At 32.2% G+C, this 27,217-nt stretch overlaps 1 long non-coding RNA gene and 1 other non-coding gene across 3 annotated transcripts; both read left to right on the top strand.

Moving 5' to 3' along the window:
* Nucleotides 1-312: 312 nt before the first annotated feature.
* LOC145100202 (uncharacterized) lies at nt 313-2,358 on the top strand. Of its 2 annotated transcripts, none has more exons than XR_013704886.1 (3): nt 313-891; nt 1,037-1,163; nt 1,599-2,358. It is a non-coding gene; the product is annotated as an uncharacterized LOC145100202 (long non-coding RNA). The 2 variants fall into 2 exon arrangements; XR_013704885.1 differs by having other exon boundaries at nt 313-1,163; nt 1,599-1,882; nt 2,112-2,358.
* A 6,921-nt stretch (nt 2,359-9,279) lies between these two features.
* Nucleotides 9,280-9,382, top strand: LOC145103352 (U6 spliceosomal RNA). The gene has a single exon (XR_013706446.1). It is a non-coding gene; the product is annotated as a U6 spliceosomal RNA (small nuclear RNA).
* The last annotated feature ends 17,835 nt before the right edge of the window (nt 9,383-27,217 follow it).

The raw sequence follows: 27,217 nt of genomic DNA, 5'->3' as shown, positions 1-27,217 counted from the left end.
AAAGCATTTAGCTATTTTAGGACAAGAAAGTCTTAATTTTAAGTAGTACAAAATTTAAAGAAGAAAGTACAAACATTTTGTGCATTGAAATTGTTATCCGTATAAGAACCTTAAATCTCGCGTATTGTTTTCCTATCTCTGTTTTTCTTATCTTTGACTTGGATTTTTTTTTTTTCATTTGAATTCTCACTTGAACTCAGTCAAACACGTTTGGATTCAGTAGATGAGTTTCTTTAATCCTTTGCATCAATCTCGGCCCCAGAATAGCTCTCCCATAACCGATCCCTCCTTTTCCCTAAAATATTTCAGGAATTGGAAGCAACATGTAGGATATGTGGAACCCTCTTCCCTCTCACAATCGCCACCTCTTCAATTCGAACGCTCCCTTTTAATACCAGCTACATGGGCTTAGATCTTTTACAACCATTCATTCTTGAAGTCAGTTCCAAGCTCCAAACGTTGAAAACATCGATGGAAATTACAGACTCATAGGCATCCTGATTTCGCTGTTCTCTTCCCTATTTCTCTCACCGATTTCCTGTTTTGATTTTAAGAAACAGATGCTAGGGCTATCGCCTGATATCAATTTACTCTTTTAGGACTTCAGTGTAATGAAGAGTATCACACGTGTTCTATAAACAATATACTGAATATTCTTGTGTATTTCATGATCTAATACTGTGTACATGAGAGAGTATAAATACAAGGAAAATACAACTAACTCCTAAATACAAGCAGGAGACCAGGTACAATAGGAAGACTAATACTAAGTCTAAGCACATGTTTCAGAACACGTGTGATACTCTTCATTACTGTGGATAGTCACCACCAACCATCGCTATTGCGCTGCTGCTAAACCGACCGCTTTCATCCACCCATCGTAATCGTAAGGTAAACGCGACACCACCATTCACCCTTTCTTTCTTTGTCTCAGCTCACCCATCGTCTAATAGAAACGAGGAAGCTCAAGTCACATATTTATATTTTATCGATTGTTCAGTTAACCTAACTTTTGAATGTTTGTTTCTTTTTTTAGTTTGGGTTTATTTGAATTTGTGTCCAAATCACCTCTGAAATGCTTCTATGATTCAGCTTCGATCCTTCATATGTGAAGAACAAACCGACATCCTTGCTCTTTGGAGGCCATGGATCGTTCACTCCAGGTAAGCTTTTACATAACTTTTGGTCAAATCCTTTATTTTTATCATCTTTATATAAAAATTAAATTTTAATATTTTTACCAATAACCCATCTGTTGTTTCCACCGCCATTAGACCACTCTCACTTTCTCTAACCCTGATATCTATCTAAAAATTAAATTTTATATCTCAAATGTTTTTACTAGCTTGCTCTCTCTTAAAAGTCTGCCCATTTTTAGGGTTATTTTTTTTCAAACGTCCATCCATCTGTCGGTTGTGTTTTATTTTACTATTAGTTGAAGAGAAACAGAGGTAAGTGTTAGTTGTTGAAGGAGCATCTTTGTTGTGAGTTCATGCCATGTGTTTTAGTCCTTTTTGTACAAGGTTTGTGTAGCATGTATTTACAAAACATGATGTTTTATGTTTTTTTAATGAAGTTTCTGCCATATGCTTTAACAGGTATTGTATGGCAGGGATGGAGCTGATATACCAGGTCATATAGCACTTGACATGTTATGTTAATCTTGTGGATGACGTATCATTTTGATTTTTTTAATGAAAACGAATGATGATTTGTCTTGAGATTTTTCAGATGTTGTGGACAATGGCAATAACGATCAGATCGCTAAAGAAACTGTGTAGCTGAAAATTCAATGGAGGCTAAATGAATTTGACGGGTGATGTAGGCATGGTCTCAAAATGGTCATATGATGCTCCTACTATATCTTGGGCTTTGCAAAAAGGTATGTACTTTTTTATCAAATTACAACACATGATTTTGAAAACTTTATCAAATTAGTATGAAAAAACTCATTTGTTGAAAGAATATGAAAAATAGAATGTGCTATGTAGTGACACAAGTGGTTGTGGATTCAAGACTAATATATTATTGTTGCCGCTAAGATGTTACTGTTTTGGTACTATTGTTTCTTTGCAACTCTCCTAATGGTGTTTCTGTTATTCTGTTTCAAGCTTGCTTGCTACTGGTGCTTACACATGGCTTGCAAAGGTTTCTTCAATATTGTATTTATGCTCTTTTTTACAATGAAACTTATCGGAAGAAATGATATTTTTATTTGATTTTTTCAGTAAATATTCTTTTTAATTGAAATCCAAATGAAACAAATGTAAAGCTTCAGGTTACCTGCAGAAGAGCGAGTTTTCCATCAAATTATCAAGAGACTTTGTCCTGTTTGTTCGTGCATGGGGCATGAATGTGGTTGCTTCCCATTTTTTGCAGGACCGATAAGTTGTGATAAACTTTTTAGAAGATAAATAGTTGTTGATGCTACTCAAACAAAATAAGTTATCATTAATTTCATTGAAATTCTTAAATTTTGGGATGATTTGTTATTTTCCTGCTATATTGGGACTATTTAGGCGATAAAAAGGGGTTGTTGTGGGGCTCTATTGCAGCAAGGTTAGTAATCGGTTTCATACAATCAAAAAGCAATAAATATACTTTCTCTTATCTGTGTGTTAATCCAACATGATGTATGTATGCACTAAAAGCTCTTCTAACGATTCATTAAGTATTTTATCTTCAACTTTATTTATGTGTTGTTCTTTTCATCTTTAAGATTAAAATTGGTGATGGTGCATTATAAGAAATAAATTAATATGATTTTATCATAATTAAGCATGAGTGTATATAAGATAAAGTTGTTTTCTCTTTTAATCTGAAATTAACGGTGGTATCTATCTTTTCAAGTTATTTTTTAAATTTTGTATCTCAGGTGGTCAAAAGTCAAAAAAAATGACAACGAATCAACTAAGACTTAAATAAATGAAGTCTCATATTTGATATTAGGGGCTCAAGATTTATAACGTTTACGTTTCAATGTAATCGACTAATCAATTGTAGATTATGTTTCAATCAATTTCATATTCAAATTCATTTATGCTTAAATGAACCTTAAATTTAATCATATATTTATTGCAAGTTAATGATTTTTTTTATAATATAAAACCCAGTTGAGCCAAGCTCAAATGGATTAATTATTTTATCAACTTTAGCTTCGAAATTAAGGCTCAATGGAGCTTAAGTTGAGTTTCTTAATCGAGTTGAGCTTGAGCATGACACTATATCGACTGAGTTGGCTTATCACACATCGTTACTTAGGTGTTATTTCTTAGAAAGTAATAAGGGTGAATTTTTTATGTTAGATTCTTATAGTTACATATTTGTTTTTCTCAACGCATTTTCATTTTAGATGACAACATTTTTTTCTACTCAAAGTAACAACTTATTTTTATCTTTATCGCAAAACAACATTGTATTTTTTTAACCGAGAAACATAATTTTATTTTTAACCCAAACAACAATATATATTTTTTTAACCGAGAAACATAATTTTATTTTTAACCCAAAATAAAAAAATATTTTATTTTTAATCCAACATGTTTTAATTTATAACCAAAAGTTGTAACATACTTTCAAAGAAACCATTTTTCCCAAAGTAATTATTTACCCAAAAAAAAACATATTAAACGCCAACAAAAAGGTGACTAATTTACAGATACTAAAATAGTAACTGGAAATTAATTGTTCACTGTCACTATTTAACACGCACTCGAACCACACTAATTAACATAAGAGTTATTTTTAAACACGAAAAATTATGCTATGAAAAAAAAATGATTTTTAATCGTAATCTCAAAAGTTCTGTCATTTTCTATTAACTATGTCTCAATACAAAAGTCTTGAAGGCTACTGAAAAAACTATTTGAGAAAAGAAACTACTTATTGAAACTGTTTTATGAACCGTTCACCAAAAAAAATAATAGTATTCACCTAACTAATACTGCCCCTACCATAAAGCTTCATTGTCGAAACAATAAAGAATTTCTATAAAGAAAACTATGTGCCGCTCTCGAAATGAAACTAATCGTCGATCAGAACCTATTCACTAGAAATATCAATTCATAGTATAAGAACTCTTTTAATAACTCTTATTGATAATTGTTTATATGTAATAAACTATTTGTGAAAAAAATTGATCGCCGTGGAGACTAATTTCTGCAAAAATTGATCACACCCGCCGCTTAGCGCGGGTAAGCGACTAGTACCTTAAAAAGCATTTAGCTATTCTAAGACAAGGAAGTCTTAATTTTAAGTAATACAAAATGTTAAACACAATATACAAATATCTAATGCTTGCTATCTCCCATATTGTTTCCCCATCTCTTCTTACCTTATCTTGACCTAGTCTTTTTTTTACATTTGAATTCCCTAAATCATATTTAGTCAACACATTCATATCACAAGAATGATTCATAAGGAATATGTTACATTCAACTTGAATCCTAAAATTTCCAAATATCTCGGCCCTATGTCTTTATATGATGATTCACTTTGTCCATCTCTACAATTTCTCTCTAGAAACCCTCTCTCCCTCAATCACCACAAGCTACCAGAAATAGATGGAGGTGCTTCCATCAATACCCACATGCGGAAGATGTAGATGAGGATCACCATTGCTAAACCATCAGTAACCGTCTCTCTCTCTCTCTCTCTCTCTCTCTCTCTCTCTCTCTCCCTCCCTCCTTCCCTCTCTCTCTCTCTCTATACGCACAAACACAGACCTCCGTCACTCATGCTCTCTCTTTAAATTTTTTAGAAGGTAAACTCTAATTATGATCAACTGAGCTTCTAGTACTTATTATTAAGGTTAAAAGTTAATCTTAAGGTTTTGATAGGTTCATAAACGTCCTTTGATGAAATTTTGCAGGAAATCAAAGTAATCAATATATGTTTTTTAATATGTTTGTTTGCTTTAGTTGATTTTTGTTTCTGTTTCAAATTTTTTTTATTGTGATTTTCCTACCATTTGTATTTATTTGACTCGATTGATAATCAATTATACTATTTGAAAGTTCCCATTTAAGGATAATCATAAGTTCCTTATTGACCTTTATTTGAACAACGGCATGTCAAGAGAGCATACAGTGAAGCCCTTATATTGACAGTACCTAGAAGGCTAGTACTACAATAATTTATGAAGCCTACTATTGGATGGATGCTCAAAAAGGTGATGCTTTTTTCTTACTCAAATGCATTTCTCAGTGGTCTTTCTTTGGCATTGTTTAATGGGTAAAAAATCCATCTTATAATTTTCATGCATTTTTTTTTTTGCAAAATGGTTGCTAATTACATATATTTATTAAAATTTAATGTATTTTTAAATGTTTACTAATTAGTTTCTTATAAAATTTATCACCATGGAGATGACATCATGCCATTGGTTAGTAGATTTCTTCATATCCACCTATTTAGATAATATTTCATAAATAAATCATGCTATCTGTTAGTAGAAATATCTTTTGATGAATAATATTACAATATGATCCACATATGCTTCTATGTCTGGTAAACGGAAGCCAAAGGGAGCACATGTTGTTCTTGATGATAATGCATCAATTGATGCTAATGTAGTTGAATCGTTTCCTAAGATGAATCATTTTTAAAGCTATGAATCGTGTTTTTAAAAGATTTAACTATATGGATTATCCCTAAATAGTAATATTGTATATGGATGTTGCCAATTGTGAGACATTAACCCTCTCATGAAGGGCATTTTAGGCATGTTTAACCTTTTTTATTTTCAACTTCTGTTTGATTCATGATTTTTTTGATCTTTTAAGTAAAACAAAGCTCATGATACTCTATATCAAATCCAAATATCGATAGATTAACATATTTGCTGAGTACAAGAATTAACAATGTAATTTCATTGTTTTGTCTAGTAGTTAGATGGCGATAAATAGCAATGTACTTTCTTTTTTATTGAACTATTGTTTATATATATATATATATATATATATATATATATATATATATATATATATATATATATATTCTTATTTAACCATTTGTCAAAAATAAAATATTTAGATTTTTTAATTTCATTTTTGAGTGACTGCGCATATGTGAAAGTATGTTGCTATTGCTTGTGACCCAATTATAACAATGTACTCTCAAAGTACAATGGTTTTATAACAAAAAGAAGTGAACAACATTTAAATTTATTAAGAGTAAATACAATTTCGGTTCCCTGTGGATGTCACTTTCTGCATTTGGTCCATGTTTTGAAATTTTGACATGGCTGGTCTTCATGGTTGCCAACTCTTGCAAGATTAGCCCCTGGTCCATGTAAATATCTTTTTTTTTTTTTTAAATAATTTCATTTGTATCCATATTTTAAGCAGGACCTGTTCTGTGATTTTTTTTTATGTTGTGTGTGTATGTTATGTATGCAAAAGTTGTAATAAACTATATTTGGGTACCATTTATGTCCATTAATTTTAAATAGGAACATGTTCTATAATTTTCTTGTACACGGACCATTCCTATAATTTCTTTACAAATGGCCCATTTGTGTGACTATATAAGTTCTTATGAGCACTAATAACCACCAAAATACCATATTGCCTCCTTTTCTTTTGTTTCCTATAATATTTTATTTTTTTTTTATTTTTGTCCATTTGACCATATTTCCATCTTCTTCTTTTGTTTCGCATAATATTCCATATTTTATTTATGACAATTTTATAAACATCAATATGGTTTGTAACTTTTTTGGCTAATTAAAGAAAATATTGTTTAATATATCAAATTTTGAAAAAAAAATCTTTATATTCTTAGAGGAAATAATGTTCATTAATAGAGCGTTTCTGTCAATTGTTTTTAAACCGCGAAATAAAAAAAATGTTTATTATCGCATCTTACTTTCATTTTGTTTACAATTAGACTAATTAAAGGAAATAATGACATGCCGCCATTTTTTTGAACGGCTAGTTAGTGGTTAAATACAAACTTCCTATTAACTATTTCATGCACCAGGTTCCTTGCAAGTTCTTGATTCAAAATGATTCAAAAGCCAAATAATAATAATAATAATAATAATAATAATAATAATAATAATAAGATACTGTCATTTGCAATGTTTCTTTAATGGCTAAATACCAAAAATAGCATTGTACTTTTAGTCTTTCCTATATTGCAAAGCGTTTACCGATTATAGTAATGTAATTTTTTTATGACTCAGTGGAAATAGAAATGTTATTTTTTTCCTTTTTAGTCCCATCTTTGAGGATGATATATTGAATAGAAATTAGTATTTATAGAATCAGGTATGATGATCTATGTTATTATTGATACATTTTCATTTCATAATAGTGTATATGGTTATGGACAAGATAGAAAACACAATTTGGAAGATACTTCCTTTGTTATCTTGTCCTTAATTACACGTTTGAAAAAAATCACAATTGAAATTTTCTATGGTATATATCCAACTATTACAACATAGAACCCCCCCCCCCCCCCCCCCCCCCCCTTCCTGTTTATTCATTCATTTGACCTCTGATGCACTACTAATTTTATAAAAAGATTATGTTAAAAACTACTTGAAAAATGTTATATTTGCTATTGATCATTTTACCACGCTTTTAAATGACCAAATCCCCCCTCTTATTCATCTCATATCATAAATATATTAAACCATTTTACAATATGAAATTGAATTTATCATATAGGGAGATTTTTGCATTTAATCATACACGAGAACATTTTTCTTCTTTTAAAGCATTGTACTTTAATGATTTTAATCTTCCAGAGCTAAATGCAAATGCCGACTTAGAATTTGGTGTTTTCGTGAGGCACAAGAATGCACCATAATATTGAAATATAATAATTACATCCTCGAGATTTTCTCAAGAAAAAACAAGAATATTATATAATATTTGCAGACAAGAACTAATTAGCTTTAGAAATTAATTTCTAAAAAAATTATTCGCACCCAGCGCCTGGCGCGGGTAAACGGCTAGTATATATATATATATATATATATATATATATATATATATATATATATATATATATATATATATATATATATATATATAGGTTCAGGTTTATTTGAGACCATGCTAATTTTGTGAGACCGTGAAATCAAATCTAAAAATAATTTTAAAATGCAAAATAATAGGAAAATTTCAGAAATTCTTTTTTTAATTATTATTTTCGGAACTTTATTTACCTAAACAACCTTTAAAAAAAAATTACCGTTTTTTTTTTAAAAATACGTGAAATATTCTAATAAAATATTACACTATACATTTCTAATATGACTTTTAGAATGTTTAGAATATTCTACTAGATTTTCCAGATATGTAGAATATTCTAAATATTCTACTAAAATATGTAAAAAAATGTATTTTTTTTGTATTTATTTGTTATTTTTTTATTTTTTTTTTGGAAAATATATATTCCGAAAATAATATTGGAAAAAAATTTCGAAAATTTTCAATTATTTTGCAGTTTAAAAATATTTTTGTTTTATCTACTAAATGAGTGACTAAGATTGCGTCTCACGGTCTCACAAAATTAGTCCGTCTCGCATGAACCAATATATATATATATATATATATATATATATATATATATATATATATATATATATATATATATATATATATATAAATTCACATATGCACATAAAAAGTCATATACAACAAAAAACCAACACCGAACATATATATATATATATATATATATATATATATATATATATATATATATATATATATATTTTGTGTGGTTGTTAACAAACTTAATGAAAAAAAAATGTTTATTCCAAAAATTATCAATGAATCTTTTAATAGGTAAGAGAGTAGTGGAATGGTTTGGTTTTCTACGAATCTCTTAATCATGGAATTTTTTAGCTCTCATTCGATATCACGAAACATTAAGATGTACCTTTTAACTTTTGGATAATGACTTGGGAGGGTAATAAGGTTTCCAGCTTGTCCGTATTAGGTCACTAAGGTTTTTTTTGTGCGTATTAGACCAATATGGTTGTTATTACCGTTTAGAAATAGTCCTTTTACCGGTTTTAACGGGTAAAAAGGACTATTTCTAAAGGGTGATAACAACCATATTGGTCTAATACGCACAAAAAAACCTTATTGACCTAATACGGACAAACTGGAAACCTTATTACCCTCCTAAGTCATTAACCCTAATTTTAAAGACATTGAGAAATATATGACCATCAACAGTAAACTACTTCGTTTGGAACTCGCGTCGTCCCATATAACCTGCTACTCCTTCATATGGCGAAGCTCTTCATCTATAGTCGTCCCTTTGGGGACATCCGATAAAATTGGAACGATACAGAGAAGATTAGCATGGCCCCTGCGCAAGGATGACACACACAAATCAAGAAATGGTCCAAATTTTTTTTAACACTAATTCCCTTTTCAAATGCTAATAGAGTTCAATTGTAATTCTTACGTTTCAGTAGTTCATCTATTGAAGTCATAATCAGACAACATGTGGATTCTATGGTCAGATTGATCTTCTTGTTGATGTCTTCAACCATTTGTGGCAAGTAAAAGTGATCTTTCTTTCTATAAAGTCTCCTTTAAGTTTTTTACTTTTCCTGTCATTAAGTTTCATGCTTTATAAACTTCCGTTTACGTGTTGTATATAGTCTGTATATGTTTGTTTATGTGTTGATTTTGATTAATTTTGCAACTTCAGTTTCTTAGTTCATGTTGTGGTTTTGCTTTTTATAAAATAATTGATAATAGACATCATCTGCAAGTCCCTGTTGGTTTTACATTTCCATTCGTTATCAAATGTAGACATTGATGGGAGGTATCAAAGTGAGATTTTGTTTTTGTACATATGGATGTGTTCATGTAAACATTTAAATGACAAAAAAGAAGTTATTGATAAAAATGTTGCATATTTATGTAATGAAGATCATCAATCATATGAGTTTCTGGACTTAGAAGTTCTGGAAGGGTTGTGAGATAAGTTTAAATGGAAGCAACTATTTTCAGTCAAACAAATCAGTCACATTGATTAGTAAGCATGTTTTCTAAATAATTAGGGTTAATGACTTAGGAGGGTAATAAGGTTTCCAGTTTGTCCGTATTAGGTCACTAAGGTTTTTTTGTGCGTATTAGACCAATATGGTTGTTATTACCGTTTAGAAATAGTCCTTTTTACCCGTTAAAACTGGTAAAAGGACTATTTCTAAACGGTAATAACAACCATATTGGTCTAATACGCACAAAAAAAACCTTAGTGACCTAATACGGACAAACTGGAAACCTTATTACCCTCCCAAGTCATTATCCCTTTAACTTTAGGATACCTTAGCTGTAAGCCCAATATTTTAAGTTGTTTTTAGCACGATCATTAAGTTTGTTAACAACCACACAAAATATAATATATATATATATATATATATATATATATATATATATATATATATATATAGATAGATAGATAGATAGATAGATAGATAGATAGATAGAGTCTTATCATAAAAACTACAAACCCCAATTAATTAAGAAAAAGATATCTAGCTATTGTTTTATTTTATAAAAGATTATTCTTCATGCTTCTTTGTACACAAGCTAATATGGGATATTGGAAAGGAATATACAAAAATTACACACTTGCTTCCCCTTTTATACTTACTTTTTTTTCTTCAACTTTTAACAACCAAGCAAGTAGGGATGTGCAAAGGAACCAATCCGAATCGGAACCGGACCGGGAACCGAATTTGGTGGAAAATAGGAATCGAACCGGACCGCCGGTTCCTACCGGTTCTTGTCGTGTCTTCAATGTTGGAACCGGTCATCGGGAAATAACAAAATATGGTTTCAGTTTTTGCCGGTTCTACCGGTTTTTGCCGATTTTACGGGTTCCGGTTCCCGATTCCAAAAATCCACAAGAATATTGTCCCGGTCCCGGCCTGATCGATTCCATCGGGTTACGGTTCTGGCCGGTTTCCCGGTCCATATGCTCATCTCTACAATCAAGAGATTGGAAATTCACATACTTTCCTTGAGACGTTCGGTAGATAATTTATAATTTTATACAAATTAAACTTGATGTTCAAAATAATTGTCATATTGTTTAAACTAGTTCATCGTTATTTAAATATCCTCAAAAAGCTTTTATATAATATAAATAATGAGTTGTGAGTCATTGGTGGAGTTCGGAAATATGGTATTTACTCCAACAATAATTAATATTAAACATCAAAAAATTTATTATTGAATTATTGTTAATAGTTGTATATAATATTGCCTAAATAATAAGAATAAAAAACAACAACTATTATAATAATAATAATAATAATAATAATAATAATAATAATAATAATAATAATAAAAAAATAGTTCAAAACAAATGTTGATAGTAGTTGATACTTGATAGTAATTAAAATAATAACTAAGGATACCCATAAGTTTTAATGGGGTTTTATTGAATATCACCATTTATTTATTCAATTGTAGATTTATCCGATAGTAAAAATTACTTTTTACCGCTACAACATTTTTTCTCTTCAATACATTTTGGCATACATGTATCCTTTGCAGGGGTGCATGTTGTAACATCATCTTCATATCCACAACAACACCAAGGAGAAGAAGCGTGTCACAATATTGCCAACATTTTGTTGGTTTAACAACTCTAATAGCTTTTATGCCATTGAGTCCAGTCTCGTTGCCTATATTTTATATTAATACATGACGATCTCGGTTAGTCATTTGTTTTAAAAAGATGAACTATATTAAAAGTAAATACAAATAAAAATTTACATTGATGACAAACAAGCAATATGAGAAAACTCAAACTAAAGATCACTCACTCTATGTAACCCAAAGAACTTGACCATTGTGTTGTGTGCTTTTTATGATACCAAAGCAATATTTGTGGAGGTTCTAAGAACCACAAATGAGAAAATGCATATATTTATAGAAACGTTTGAGATTGTATACTAGTTTATTTATTTATATTTTTTTAAGTAGTTGTGATGATTTTAATAAATTCTAACAAATAACTTGTTTTACAAGATATATATATATATATATATATATATATATATATATATATATATATATATATATATATATATATATATATAGTAAAGTTCTATCGAAATCATTTTTGACCTCCTTCCATATTGTTACAAAAAAAAATGTAAAAATAAATCTATTGAATAAAACTTCATCGCGTTTTCGAGTTTATTTTACTAGAATTTTTTTTTTAATTTTTTAAACGAATTACCTTCTATAACAGAGTTTTAACCGACTAAGATTTTTCGCATCTATACATTATTTGATGTTTTAGATTAAAAATAGAAATATGTAGATATTTTTTCTTAAAAATTGTTGTACGATGATAACTAACATGTATTAACTTATGATAATTATTAATCAATAAATAAATAAATAAACAAAAAAATAATAAATGATAATAAATGTGCAATGTTGATTAAAACCCAATTCAAATGTTAAACGATGAAAAGATAAATTTAGGCAAAGCATCCGATATCAAATACTAGTTGTGAAACCCGTATATTATACGGGTTGATTCAAACAAAATGTTAAATAGAAATGATTAAATGAGAAGTTTATTTGAATTCGAAATTTGAAATAAATAAAAATTATGAGAAAAAAACATGCAAAAAATAAATAAATTAAAATTATTGGTTAGTTATGAGACCCGTATACTAAACAGGTTAATTATAACAAAATGTTAAACACAAAGGTTTAAACTGTAAATTTATTTGAAATTGAAATTGAAATTTAAAATTTAAAATTTGAAATTAGTATCATTATGGTAGGTTTAATTTATGGAAACTAATTAATAATATATTAGAAATGGAAAATGAAATAAATGACAAGTGGAAAATAAATATATCTCTAAATTATGACAAAATGACATGTGGCAAATTGAATGAGATAAGGACATGTGGCAAAATCATTTTTATATATTACTAGGTGTAAGACCCGTGTAATACATGGGTTTATTAAAAATAAAAATTTAATATCAATATTTAAACATTAAATTTAATATCAATATCAATTTTAGAGTTCTCATTAATTATGACATTTATTACATTATAAATATATCAATTCTTTTTCAAAGAAACATTTATTTCTCTAAATATTATAACTAAAATAAGTTATGATATGTGAACAAATCAGAAAATTACATGTGGAAATAAATAAATTCTAAAAATCTATTAAAATGTCATGTGTCCAAATCAATGAGGACATGACATATGGCAGAAAATAAGTTTTATTTATTAGTATAGATGGTAGATTTGGTGATTAATTTTGGAGTTCAACAAATAGTTTCTTTTCGGCGATTAGATTCCTTTCAGGAATATTTCTTATTCCAAACAACTTATCGAAAAATATTATTTACTATTACAACGTATCTATTAGGTATGTATATATTTGTATCATCTTCTGATGTATTGTTTTTTATTTTTATTTTTTATTTATTTCTTTGTTATGGTTTAGTTTGGGTATTGGATTTTGGGTTCTGAGGTTTTGAATTAGTGATATGGTTATTAGTTGTATGGTAATAAATGGTTTATATATATATATATATATATATATATATATATATATATATATATATATATATATATTCGACATATAATATATTATATATGTATTATTTAATTATTAATAATTAATGTTAATACGATTAGATGAATGTGTGAGTTACATATTGTAAATTTGAATCATAGTAGCTTTTTTTTTTTTTTTTATTTTTTTTTATTTTTTATTTTAAAATATTGAACTACATTTGTAAATAAAGTTATATCACCACAAACAAAATATTTTTGTAACAAAAATTCTTATGTTCATGAATCTGTGTTCCCTTTATATCATTTGTTTAATAAACCCTCATATCTCAGTTTTATTATAACCAAACATTATATCCTAAAGCCATGTAAGCATAAAATAATATTTAGCGACATCTAATTTCACAAACTCATATTCTTACACATATATGTAACAAACAAATAGATCAATTAAATTAACTAACAGTTATATCTATAATGTGAATATTTGAATACAAAGTAGAAATTTATGAAGAAAACGAAATTTATTAAAATATGATGGAAGAAAATTCAAAAGTTCCTTCCATAAGCAATTAACTTTGTAATAGCTTAAGGTACACTTTGAAACAACTTCATATACCTACACAATGTTCGTTAAGTTTTATATTCATAAGATGTGTTAATATCACATAAAGATGGTCATGCGAGAAAACAAATTCTAGAAGATAAATACCTAGATTTGGAGTTGTTTGTCGCTTAGCTTTATTGATTCTCATCACGAAACATAATCAAATTGAAAATTGTTTTCTCTTTAGCGTAAATGCAAGATATAACAATGTAATTACAATTTTTTTTGTCTAACCTAGAATCATGTTTTCATTTAAATGCTTAATTTTTTTAAAATTTATGTTTTTTTTCCTATTAAACCATGCTACATTTAAAGTATAATGCTTAAATAAGAAAAGAAAGGAAAAAAAAAGTTAGAATTAAAAATGAAAGTTAGATGCTAATGCTATAAATAGAAAACAAATGAAAGTACATTTGTATTTATTACATTTAGCCCAATCAAATGGTAAATGCAAGATATATCAATGTACTTGCATTTGTTTGTCTCATATAACATCATACTTTAATTTCATAAAATATTCATGGAACATATGCATCCTAATTATATTTTTTGTTTTTTATAAAGAGCAAATTTCCTAATTATATTTTTTGTTTTTCACCAACGAAATGATTAAAAGGGAAAAAAATTACAATTAAAAAGGTTAATAATAAAAATGGAAGTATGATGCTATATTCGACAAACCAATCAAAGTACATTGATAATTCTTGCATTTAGCAACTGATTAGGCTAAATGCAAGAAATAGCTACGTGCTTTCATGGTTTTCTAGAACATAGCATGTTTTTTTTTTCATTTTTGTTTTTTTAATTTTATTTTAATTTTTTCTTATTAAACCATAATATTTCAAAAGTACAATGTTGTAATGGGAAAGATATTTAAAGTACGATGCATATAAAAGAAATGAAAGCAATGTGCACAATCAAAACCAATGCCGATCAATAAACAAATCACAAGGAAGAAACCAAGCAAGAATCAATGACAAAATGGTTAATAACTAAAAAGCACCAAAAAATGATAGCAAAGAACCTAACACAATCTTCCAAAAAAGCACCAAGGGACCATATCTATAAATTTATTTAACCATGGACATCATTAGTAACATTTTTCCCTGTACCAAAAATTAAAAAAAAATAATAATAACAAAAGTAGGATGCTATTAGATGCAAAAACAACAACCAAAATTGGTCAAAATCATCAAATTAGCTTAAAAGGGCAAACTGACCAATTATGTGTAATAATCGGCTTCTATCAGAGCCACACATGAAAGTACATTACTCTTTCTAATCAAAAGCACATTGCTTTTTCTTTAATCCAAATTTTATAAACAAGAAAATGCTGACCATTTCCTGGTTAACAAACTTATTTAAAATGGTCCCTGTTTAAAATGGATCAACATATTTAACAAACTATTTCCTGGTTACTGTTTTAAATTATCATTTTGCTGTTTAAAATGACCATTTTCCTGTTTATAATCATTTGTTTAAAATGACCATTTTGTTTGTCTAGTTTCTAAAGCGGGTTTGTTAAAAATAACCAAAAATGGTCAAAAAGTCGAAAGTAGTTTTCAGTTAAAAATGATCCGTTTACAATGATCATTTTACCGTTTCATGTTGACCGTTTTAGGAAATCACAAATGTTGACCCATTTTCAACAATTTCCTGTTTCAAAAAGATCAAAATGGTCAAAATCTCTTAATGTTTTTTAAAATTTGTTTTTACCACTAAAAATCAACAAAAATACCGAAACAATTATTCTAATAAACACATACACATTTCATCTTTGTATATATGTGGAACAGTGGAATCTACCAAAGTCATTAATAGATTAATCCAATATAGCTAAAAAGAAAAAAACATGTTTATGCCATGCCAATTAAATGTTAAATCACAAACACTTAACTTATTTACCTGACCATTAAGAAAGACGTTGTCAACTTGGATATAATTCCCAACAATAGCCATTTCAAACCAATATAGTTGTCTAAACATTAGATAGATGTATTAGAAGTAAATATGTAATATCTTTACAAATTACTAAACATAACAAAAAGGGTGATGTAAAGTTAAACAATGAAAGATACATGAAAATTAGAAGCATGATATTTAAAAAAGGACATGTATACCTATAAATAAATAGCCAATTGTTGAATATTCATACCAATCCGAGTCATCAACAGCAAACTTCTCCTATGTCGACCCTCAACCACACCAACATATTGCCACTTATATCCACCTAAAAAACTATTAACTTATAAGAAAATAACACTATAAACAGTGAAAGCGCATAAATAGAAGTTAAATAACACCCCTACCCCACTTGTTTTTTAATTACACTTTTGGTGCAGCTTGATATAAGAAAAACATACAAAAAGGGAGTGTATATCTAACTCAATAATCTCATAAATTAGATTATGTTGGTCAATATTAAACTTAAAACAAAATCAAACTGAAGTCATGTATCCTTTATCCTGAAGATAATAATACAGAAGGGCAAGAATGTCTTTTGACTCCATGAGTTCTCATCAATAACTGAACCCCAGGGTTTAATATCATATTTTCCTTTTAGTTTAAACACACAAAGTTTTCCGTTTCTGAAAATTTTCTTCTGTATCATTAAAACTTTAAGTCAACAACATTAGCTGATAAACATACCTCTTACGGTGCTGTAATTAGGAGAAATGTTGCTCATACGTCCCTTATGGCTTGTTATATATATACTAGGATTGGATTTGATTTGCTTTTGTATTTTATGTTTCTGTGCATATATATGGAGCACACAAATTGCAATAGTTAGTATTCTCAAAGGCTATTACATAATTAGAACTCAAAGAACCAGATGAATTAAAAGGATACAATAATTTAGAATTGTAAGAACAAAAATGAAAATAGGAACTCCACTGTAATTTAGAATTGTAAGAAAAAAATATGAAAATATGACTCTTTATCTACAATAATTTAAACAAAATATGAAAATAAATAATAAAATGGATGACATTTAGGGCTTGTTTATGAGAAACGTGAGAAACTTATGTGAGTTGAGGGTACAAAGGGTTCTTTCTAAACTCAATATTCCTGATCCTATCATGCACATGAAACAATATCAATATTATAACTAAATTAAAGTGCAAATTAAGGAGGAAGGGGAGTTCATTCTATGGATTTAAAATTTGAAATATAAAAAAAAAAAGTCAGAGTGAAAGTAGAATCTAGGAAAAAAATATTGGATCCAATCTTTGGGTGGTCTAAATGTCAAATAACTTCTTAACACAGCAAACAAACACATTTAAAGATACAATATAGGCCTAGGAAACAAAGATGAGTGAAAAAGAAATAGTAACAGATACCGATTCTACTTCTTCTTTGAATTACAATTTAGGGTTTATTGTTGGAGAGTGTGTTAATTTGGTAACATTCAAAGCACCACCACATCCACAAGAAGTTTACAAGAATCAATTTTGTTTGAAATAAAATTAAAGCATCTATAGTTCAAAAATGTTACTGGAAGTGGAAATGAACCCTTATAACAAAGTACTATATATAGAATATCGGTGAGAGGTGGTGGTAGGTTCAGATGTGAAATGTGAGGTCCGACGGTGACAAGCAGTGGTGGTAAAGGTAGCTGGAAGTGGAAATGAACCCTTCAACGTCATTGGTGCGGTTCTATACTAGTGGAGACATCGAAAATTATTTGGTGGAACATGCAGAGATACAGAACGACGATGGTGCATGCATGGTGGGGTTTTTCTGTGATGGTGGTTAAACTTCAAGGCAGTGAGGTTCTAACATGGTGGTTAGTTGGTGATGGTGGCGTTAAGCACTATTTGTCAAGGTATCTAAGATGCAATAAAAGAGGTAGAGAAACAGAGAGGAGGAAAGGTCTATTTCATTGCATAACTGCTAAGAAGAAAACGAATACATTACAAAAGAGCAGACATTGAGGAAACTACCCACGATCTCCTGATGTCGGGGGTTAAGTACAACTGAAATAAACAACATTAAAAATACTAGAATGACGATATATAATGACCTTTCCAAATAAATTATCATAACAAACACCTTGACCTGAAGGTGTGAAATCTGGAAAGCGTAAGGTGAACTCATCAGCAAATTCCCACGTAGCATCTGAGATGGGAATGTTCTTCCAATGGATCAGGTACTTAACAGCGGCTCGGTTGTGTCTTTTCACCAGCTTCCTATCAAGGATGCGGTGTGGTTGCAGCAGCAAGAAGCGTGAGTCAGTTGGCATCAGAATTAATAACCGTGGTAGGCGGGCCAGCTGCTTGTTTCAGCAGGGAAACATGAAAGGTGGGATGGATCAACACATTGGATGGTAAATCGAGCCGATAAGCAACCTGACCAACCTTCTCCACAATTAGAAATGGACCATAGTATTTAGGAGATCTGAGAGCTTTAATTCCCTGGTGAAAGGAACGGATTGTTTGCTGGCAGTAGGGTTGCACCTTCAAAAATACCCAAGAACCAACTTCAAATGATCGTTCACTCTGCAAATTGTTTCATCCGATTGCGAGCTTTATGCAAGGATTGTTTCAAGAGGCTCATGAGCGTTGACGTTCCTGCATAAGATCATCCACTGCAGCTAGCCGTGTATCGTGTGGAATGTGTAGGGGAGGAGGGAACCCATAGAGAGCCTGAAACGGGGTCATACCAAGAGATGAGTGAAAGTTGGTGTTGTACCACCACTCAGCAAGTGATAACCAACTGCACCAGGTGGTAGGGCGCTCAAAAACCATGGCACGTACGTAAATAATTTTCTGACGGCTTCGGTTTGACCGTCCATCGTCGGCGGTGGATAAGGCAAGAGAAACCCCATGCAACTTCATAAAATCAGTCCAGAAAGCACTCAAGAAAACAGCATCTCGATCCGAAACAATAGTAGTTGGCCAACCATGTAATTTATAAACCTGATCAGAGAAAACTTGAGCGACATCGGCAGCTACGTATGGGTGGCTTAATGCCATGAAATGAGCATATTTAGTGAGGCGATCAACCACAACAAATATGGTATCCTTGCCTTTGGACTTGGGTAAACCGCCTATGAAATCCATGGAAATGTCTAAGAACACGTGTTGAGGAATTGGCAAAGGATTAAGTAGTCCTGGAGGAGCCCAGTCTCGTTTTTAGAGCGTTGATAAGTATCACAATGACGGATAAATTGGCGTACATCCTTGGTTTGCCCCTTCCAGTAAAAATAAGATTTAAGTCGTTGGAGAGTCGCTGACACCCTAGAATGACCAGCTATAGGAGAGCTGTGGAATAATTTGAGCAATTCAGATCGTAAGGTTGCATCTTTTCCCACGACCAACTTATTTTTTCGTTTAAGGAACTCACCATGCATCCTATGTAAAGCGACCCGAGTATTGAGGACCTTGAATTCGTTGGATCAAGTGTTGGATGTCAAAGTCTTCTTCCCAACTTGTTTTAAGTTTATCTAGTAGGAGAGGATCAAAAGTAGACAAGGTGAGGGCCCAAAGAGTACCACCATAAACACGAGAGAGGGCATGTGCTGCTATGCTTTCTTTTCCTTGTTTGTACAATATTTCAAAATCATAAGCCATCAGACGAGATAACCAAACATGTTGTAAAGGGGTGTTCACCTTTTGCTCCATGAGGTGTTTAAGGGACTTTTGGTCCGTCTTAATGATAAAACGAGCCGCAATCACATAATGATGCCAACTTTTGACCGCTAGCAGAATAGCCAATAATTCGCGTTCATAGACGGATATAGGGCCTGTTGGCGAGCGGATAGGGATTTACTGATGAAGGCTAATGGGTGTTGTTGTTGCATCAAAACTGCCCCAATACCTGTACCAGAAGCATCAGTTTCAATAACAAAAGGCTGAGAAAAATCTGGTAGGGCAAGGACCGGTGCCGAGCTCAATGCTTGTTTCAAATTATCAAACGCCTGTTGGGCTTCATCAGACCATTGATAAGCATTCTTTCTCAACAAATTAGTGAGAGGTTTTGCTATGATCCCAAATGAACAAACGAAACGTCGGTAATATTCGGCAAGCCCAAGAAATCCCCGTAATTGTTTTGCATTGCTCGGTCTTGGCCACTTCAACACAGCCTCTACCTTTTTAGGGTCCGTGCTCACACCATTCTTATTAATTATAAAACCTAGATAGTCAATCTCTAAGCCTCCAAAAGTGCACTTGCTGCGTTTAGCAAAAAGTTTGTGTTGCCTCATAAGTGATAAAACAACATGTAGATCCTGCATGTGGTGATCCATATCCTTGCTATAAACTAGAATATCGTCAAAAAACACGAGTACACACTTACGTAACAATTGCTGGAACGTATGGTTCATCAAAGATTGGAAAGTTGCCGGTGCATTAGTGAGGCCGAATGGCATCACCAAAAACTCGAAATGCCCTTGATGAGTTCTAAATGCAGTTTTCTGAATATCAGCCTGGTGCATTCGAACTTGATGATAGCCAGAGCGGAGGTCCAATTTAGAAAAAATTGTAGCACCATTTAATTCCTCCAGCAGTTCGTCGATCAATGGAATAGGAAACTTATTTTTGATTGTTGCATCGTTGAGTCGCCTGTAATCGATACACATACGCCAAGTATTATCTTTTTTTTACAAGAATGACCGGAGAAGCAAATGGACTATGGCTGTCACGTATGAACCTGTGGCCTGAAGTTCCCTAGTCATGCGCTCGATCACGTCTTTTTGAGCTGTATGGTAGCGATAAGGCTTCTGATGAATAGGAGAAGTACCCTCCTTGAGAGGGATCTGATGATCACAGTATCTTTGAGGAGGCAACCCTTGTGGGTCTTGAAAAACATCCTCAAACTCCATTAAAATTTGTTGCAACCCAGGGTGGGACAAAACTTTTGTGACCTGTGATGTGTGTTGGAAATCACCCACAACATCATCATGAGAGAGTGGGGTTATATGCATGCTACATAATTGGAATGAGGCTAACTGATTTGGTTTGGATAGCAACGTGTTGAGTTTGTCCCCTGAACAAAACTGGAGTGAATTGCTATCAAGCCCTTTTAATTCGAAAGACTTTCCCCCCATGTCAAACTGCATGGTAAGGTTTTTAAAATTCCATGTGATGTTGCCCAATGTGAGAAGCCATTGGACTCTAAGAACCATGTCATAATTGTCTAATGGTAGCACCAATACGTTTGTAGAGAACCATAAGCCTTGCATTAGCCATTTAAAATTGGGACATACCTTCTTGCAAGGGACCTGATTGCCATTAGCCACCTTAACCCTCATTTCTCCGATTTCTTGTAAAGGGTAGTTTAATTTGGTAGCTAGTTTCTCATCAAGGAAGTTATGGGTTGAGCCGGAGTCGACGAGGATATGAAGTGAACGAGTTCCGATAGCACCCCGCACCCGCATTGTGGAATAGGAGGGAACTCCCGTTAAAGCATGAATCGAGATTAGAGGCTCCTGTTTGTCCTCCTGAACCTCTGTGTCTGGTATGGGTTCTTCATCACCCCCATCAACTTCAATCACCATAAGCTGCTTGGATTTGCATTGATGCCCTGGGGTAAATCGTTCATTACACCAAAAACATTCTCCTTTGGCTCGTTCTTCTTCCAATTCCTTACTTGTCAACCGTTTAGTACCCGAATTTTCGCGTCATAGGAACACTGTTGTTAGGAGGGGTTGCAAGTAAGGGTAACTTGGTAGCATAAGAAGGTTGACCCCCTTTCGGGTTTGTGATTGTAGATGGAGTGGTGGCCTTGGGTGTTGATGTAGTAGCAACAGGAGAGAGTTTTAACCCTGCAAGGGCGTTTAGACTTGCATCCTGTAGTCGGGCTAGAGCATAAGTATCCCGGAGTGTCTTGGGTTTGAACATCTTAATGTGCCCCTTCATCTCTGGTTTGAGCCCCCTGAGGAAAATACTGATGGCACACTCTTCAGAAATGGTAACCTTTTTTTAGCAAAAGGTCAAATGCAACAAAATAATCATGAAGGGATGAAGTCTGGTACAAGGATGTTAACTGTTCCATAGCATCATCATACATTGATGTGCCAAATCTACTGGTGATGGACCGAACATAATCAGGCTAGGGTAAATCTTGTAAGGCGCAACCCCTCGTTTTCATGTAGGACTGATGTCATTGCATAGCGTCCCCCTCCAAGTGAATGATTGCATATTTCAATTTCATGTTGTCAGGAGTTTCATCCACCTGAAAGAAGTGATCACAACGAAGTAACCAACTCTCCACATCATCACCGTTAAAGCGAGGGAATTCAACCTTCCCGAAGCGGGTTGGTCGAAAGGAACCATTCAAGAAGGAGCCACCGGAACCCTCCTTGTCGCCGCTGCCTGAGGATGAGCCGTGTTGTGGCCCCTTTGTTAATTCAACCAAGGACGCCTGAATAGCCGCTAGGGTTCCTCTGGTTTCAGTGACAAAGGTTTTTAGTTCGGACAGTGATTGAGTATGTTCGCCTAGGGTTTTCTTGAGGTCTTGATTACGCATCATGGTGAGATAGAATCAGAAGCAAGGATGGGTAAGCCGAGGAAGGATAGGCTCTGATACCAATGTTAAGGTATCTAAGATGCAATAAAAGAGGTAGAGAAATAAAGAGGAGGAAAGGTCTATTTCATTGCATAACTGCTAAGAAGAAAATGAATACATTACAAAAGAGAAAAAATTAAGGAAACTACCCACGATCTCCTGATGTCAGGGGTTAAGTACAACTGAAATAAACAACATTAAAATACTAAAATGACGATAATGACCTTTCCAAATAAATTATCATAACACTATTGCTTCTAGGTTTTTCAGAAGTACGATGAGTGGATCAGTGGTTGTGAGTGGTGCGATGGGTTGGGAGTGTTGAAGGTGGTGGGGATGGTGAACCCTATCAAACAGGTAACCGTAGGGTAAGGGCAAACCAATGGTGACGACAAAATACTATCACAAGCGATGCCTATGCCATCATAGAAAAGCGAGTGAAATCAAAATAATATGAAAACTCAGTGTGGGTGCTAGAATTTTTAAAGTGATTCTTGAAGAGATTCAATTCAAATTTTGAATCAAATAAGGGGTGAACGAAGAATAGGGCGGAGATTATGAGATGATGATGGAAACAGGCGAGATAAGGAGAAGGTAACATATTTCAACTTATGACTTTTGACTTATTCATCTGTTTCATCAGATAAGATCTAATTTTCCTGCAAGCATAAAAAGATTGCATATATTGTATTATGATTTGTACCTCTTAGAATTCAGCACTTGAGGCTAAATTCAGCGACGGGTGGCGAATACTTTGTTTTGGCAATTAGTTTCTTTTTAGGATGAAAACCTTATGGACCATGTGTGTGTGTGTGTGTCAAAGCGGCGGACGACAAATGCTTTGTTTTGATAATTAATGTAACATACACGTTCAGTTATCGTGTATTGTAAATTATAAAAGTGAATAATATTATGAAATATTATGTAAATTTGAATGTTGAGTTCTAACAGATGGTTTTTACTAAAATAAAGTAAAACCATGCTTAGAATCATTTAGAATGCATTGGAAGTCTTATGAAATTCTAATCAAATGCCATATAGTGAAATTTAGCGAAAATATAAAATTTGAAATAAGTAAAATTTTATTATTTAAAGTTGTAGATAATTTCGTTAGAAACATTTAGGCGAAAACCTCATCTAAATCCGAGTTATAACGAAGAAGTTATGACCAATCGAAGATCCGTGACAAAACCGGCACGACGCCGAATGACGTAAAAAGTGAGTTTTTGATAAACTACTTTTTAGCCTTGGTGATTTAAATGAAAGTCGTAGTATTTGTTAAACCGAGAATACTGATAAAAAGAACGCCAAAATTTGACTTCGTGTGAGAAAGTTATGATATTTCTAAGTTTTAGAATAGCAGTAGACAGCTAAAAACTCGAAATAAAGATCGAGCGATATTTAGCCGACACAACCTACATGAGAATTGAAGGTCTCGTCAATAGTAGTACAACGGTAAAAAGTCTGACAAAAACGGACGTCGGATGAAGAAGTTATGAATTTTTAACGGATTTTCCTGTCTCAGTCTGTTAAAAATAATAGTATTAAAAATAAAGTCAAAATTAGCCAATGGAGTCTAAAAGAAAGTTGTAGAATATATTCTCGCCTACGCGTGCATATAAAGAACGTCAAAAACAGAGCCCGTATGCGAAAGTTATGGATTTTAGAAGTCCGGGGCTCAATTTCCGAGGAATCTCGCATGGATGGTCCAGAATTGGCCATGTCACCTCGTCCGAAGCAGCTGGGTCATCAATTCGTGCCGCGTCCGAGGTGCGACGCGTGTCGCGTCTTAGCCTGTTGAGAGAAAAACTTTGAGACACACTTGAGCAAAAAGGTTAGAACAAGTATATAGCGGAATAGTTAATCTCGAAGGATCTGTTTGCTCAATAATAATATTAATAGTTAGAAGTGTTGGATTAGTGTCTAAGTCCATAACTATTTTGGTATGTACTTGACCCGATGGTGCATGGTCCTTTTGGGTTGCCTTCACCAAAGCAACTTGATAGGATGAATTATGGAGAGAGAGGATTAATTATAATTTATTAATATATTATGAGAATAATATATTAAAGGAGAAATCATATTGTTTAATTAATATTAGTCAAGAATTAATAATAATTAATTTTGTGGCTAAAAGACATTAATTAAACTTAAGGGACTAGAACTGTCAATTGTATGATAGTTGAATATTGGGCTAATGGACTCCATATTAGAGGGGTGGACGAATTCTATGGGGAAACCCATTAGAAATCGTCATAGGCCTCAAAGGAGGGAGTCCATGGGTTGCTTAGGGCCTAAGCAATCAAATTAGGGTTTCCTTGTTAGATAACCCTAATAGCCTCACTATTTAAGGACCCCTAGGGCACCAAAAACGTGGCTAACTGATTCCTTAGGGTTTCTAGACGTTTTTGGGCAGCCTCCTCTCTCCTTATTCTTCATCCTTTTGCACTTGGTGTTTGTGAGGCATTAGAGGAGTGACATTTGTGACTCTAAGCTTTCTAAAGCCATTACAAGGAGGATTTGGGATTGTTATTTCTACATAACAATCAAGGTAAGATCTAAACCCCATTCTTATGTTAATATGATTAATAGTATGCTAGATCTAGGGTTTAAAGTCTTGGATGAATTACATGTACAATAGAGAAACCTAGATCCAAGCATTAGGGTTTGCATGAGCGCATAGGATGTTCTTATGGCCAAAACCCATCAGTGGTATCAGAGTCTTGATTGGTTTCTATTGTATTGATGCCTAGTACATTCATTCATGTTGCAAGATCGAGTTTTTGGCCATCTGCCTGACAAACTCATCGAGTTCCAATGTGGACTCATCGAGTAGGGTGAACTCGACGAGTCCATAAGGGGACTCGGCGAGTTTAGCTGTCAGACAGCCGGATTTTCGGGATTTTTACCTATTTTGACTTAGGATAATTTCCATAATTGTTTAAAATTAATAAAATTCGAATTTTATTGATTCCTTATGATTATGTTTGTCAAAATAAAAGATTTTGGTCATCTAATTAGATATTTGTTACCTTATTTGATAAATATTAAATTATTTGAATTATTTGATCATTATCTTGCAAGAATTTGAACTAGATCTAATTAGATAACCACCAATTAATTGTTAATTGCCTTATTTGAATTATGTGATCTAGAATATTCTTGATAAAGTTTGGAAAAGTTTCAAATTAATCCCTTTAGGTTTTATAGTTTAAATTTGAACTTAAAAGTTTTTGTTTTGAAATTTAAATAAGTTAAACCCTAATGTTTTGAAATGTTTCAAAACTTGCCCTCAAGTTTTGGAATTTAAAAGTTGATTAATAGTTTAATTTAGAAATGTTAAATTCTAAAACCCTAGTATTGTTTTGAATAGTTCAATTCACACCCTTATGGTTTTATTAATTAATTAAAGTGTATAATTAAAGGAAATTTAATAAATCCATAAAGTTTTGGTTTACAATTTAATTAAATTAAAAATATAATTATTAAATTTAACCACCTAATATTTTAAAAGTGTAAAATACACCCTATACTATATATAACATTAAAAGTCTAGTATTATATGTATGAGTAAACAGTCAGTCTTACCATTAGTAGGCCTCATTCACGAAGCTGGTCTATAAGGGGTGTTTAAGGAAATTGCTTATAAAATGGCGACTGAATGGGTATCCACTCTTACCCACCGCACTTTTGACTAGTGGAGGGTCGTTAGCCGAACGGGTAGGATAGCATAGAAACCTTCCATTATAAGTATAATGAAGTACAAAAGTAACTAAATGCTTTCATAAAATTCCCAATCTTAGTTACTTTAGGAAAAAGTGAATTGATGCAATTCCATGAAATTACACTTTGTGCCCTTGCGAAGACGTTAGTGGAGCGTGTGTGGTTAATCGGCACACTAAATGGTTCTAAGAAAAGGTAGCAAAGGGTGACTCAATGTTTGTCATAGTTCGGTGGAGCGTGTGTGGTTAACCGGCACATCGAATAGATGACTGTAACATGTGGGGGCACCATGTAAGTTTGCATGGTTATTCACACCCGCTTTGTGATCCTCGGTATCCCAGTCACAAACTAGAGGGGCATATCGAGATTTAAACATGCCATTGAAAAGTTCAATGAATCTCAAAAGATCTAGGAATTTTCAATAGATTTAAAACGTAAATTTCTTTTTCGTTTTTCATGGTGGAAATTAGTGAATCGTCATTCACTTACCTTCAAATATTCTGCAACTAGATTACGACATCCCTTTTCTAGGTTGTAGAGTATTGTGTTGGGTCCTAGCCTTAATATCTCATTTGGGTGATTTATTAAGGACTCAATCAATCAACTAACTTGAATTTTTCTCCCATTTTATAGATGTCAAAGTATGACAACTATGGTTATCCCAAATCCCGTGGAACAAGCTTTCCACATGAAGATGATAATCCACGATTCGATCGAGGAACAAGAGATCATGCTTCACTTCCTCCACCTCATCCAATTATTCTCCCTAACCCACAAGTTCAAAAGATTGAAAAGTTCAAACTCACTCAAGCCATTTTGGCAAGTAAACA

The sequence above is a fragment of the Lactuca serriola genome, chromosome 4 (genome assembly GCF_051521515.1).
Source record: "Lactuca serriola cultivar US96UC23 chromosome 4, Lser_US96UC23_V15, whole genome shotgun sequence".
Classification (NCBI taxonomy): domain Eukaryota; kingdom Viridiplantae; phylum Streptophyta; class Magnoliopsida; order Asterales; family Asteraceae; genus Lactuca; species Lactuca serriola.
Note: the sequence above shows the minus strand (reverse complement) of the source record. Positions and strands in the feature narration are given on the sequence as shown.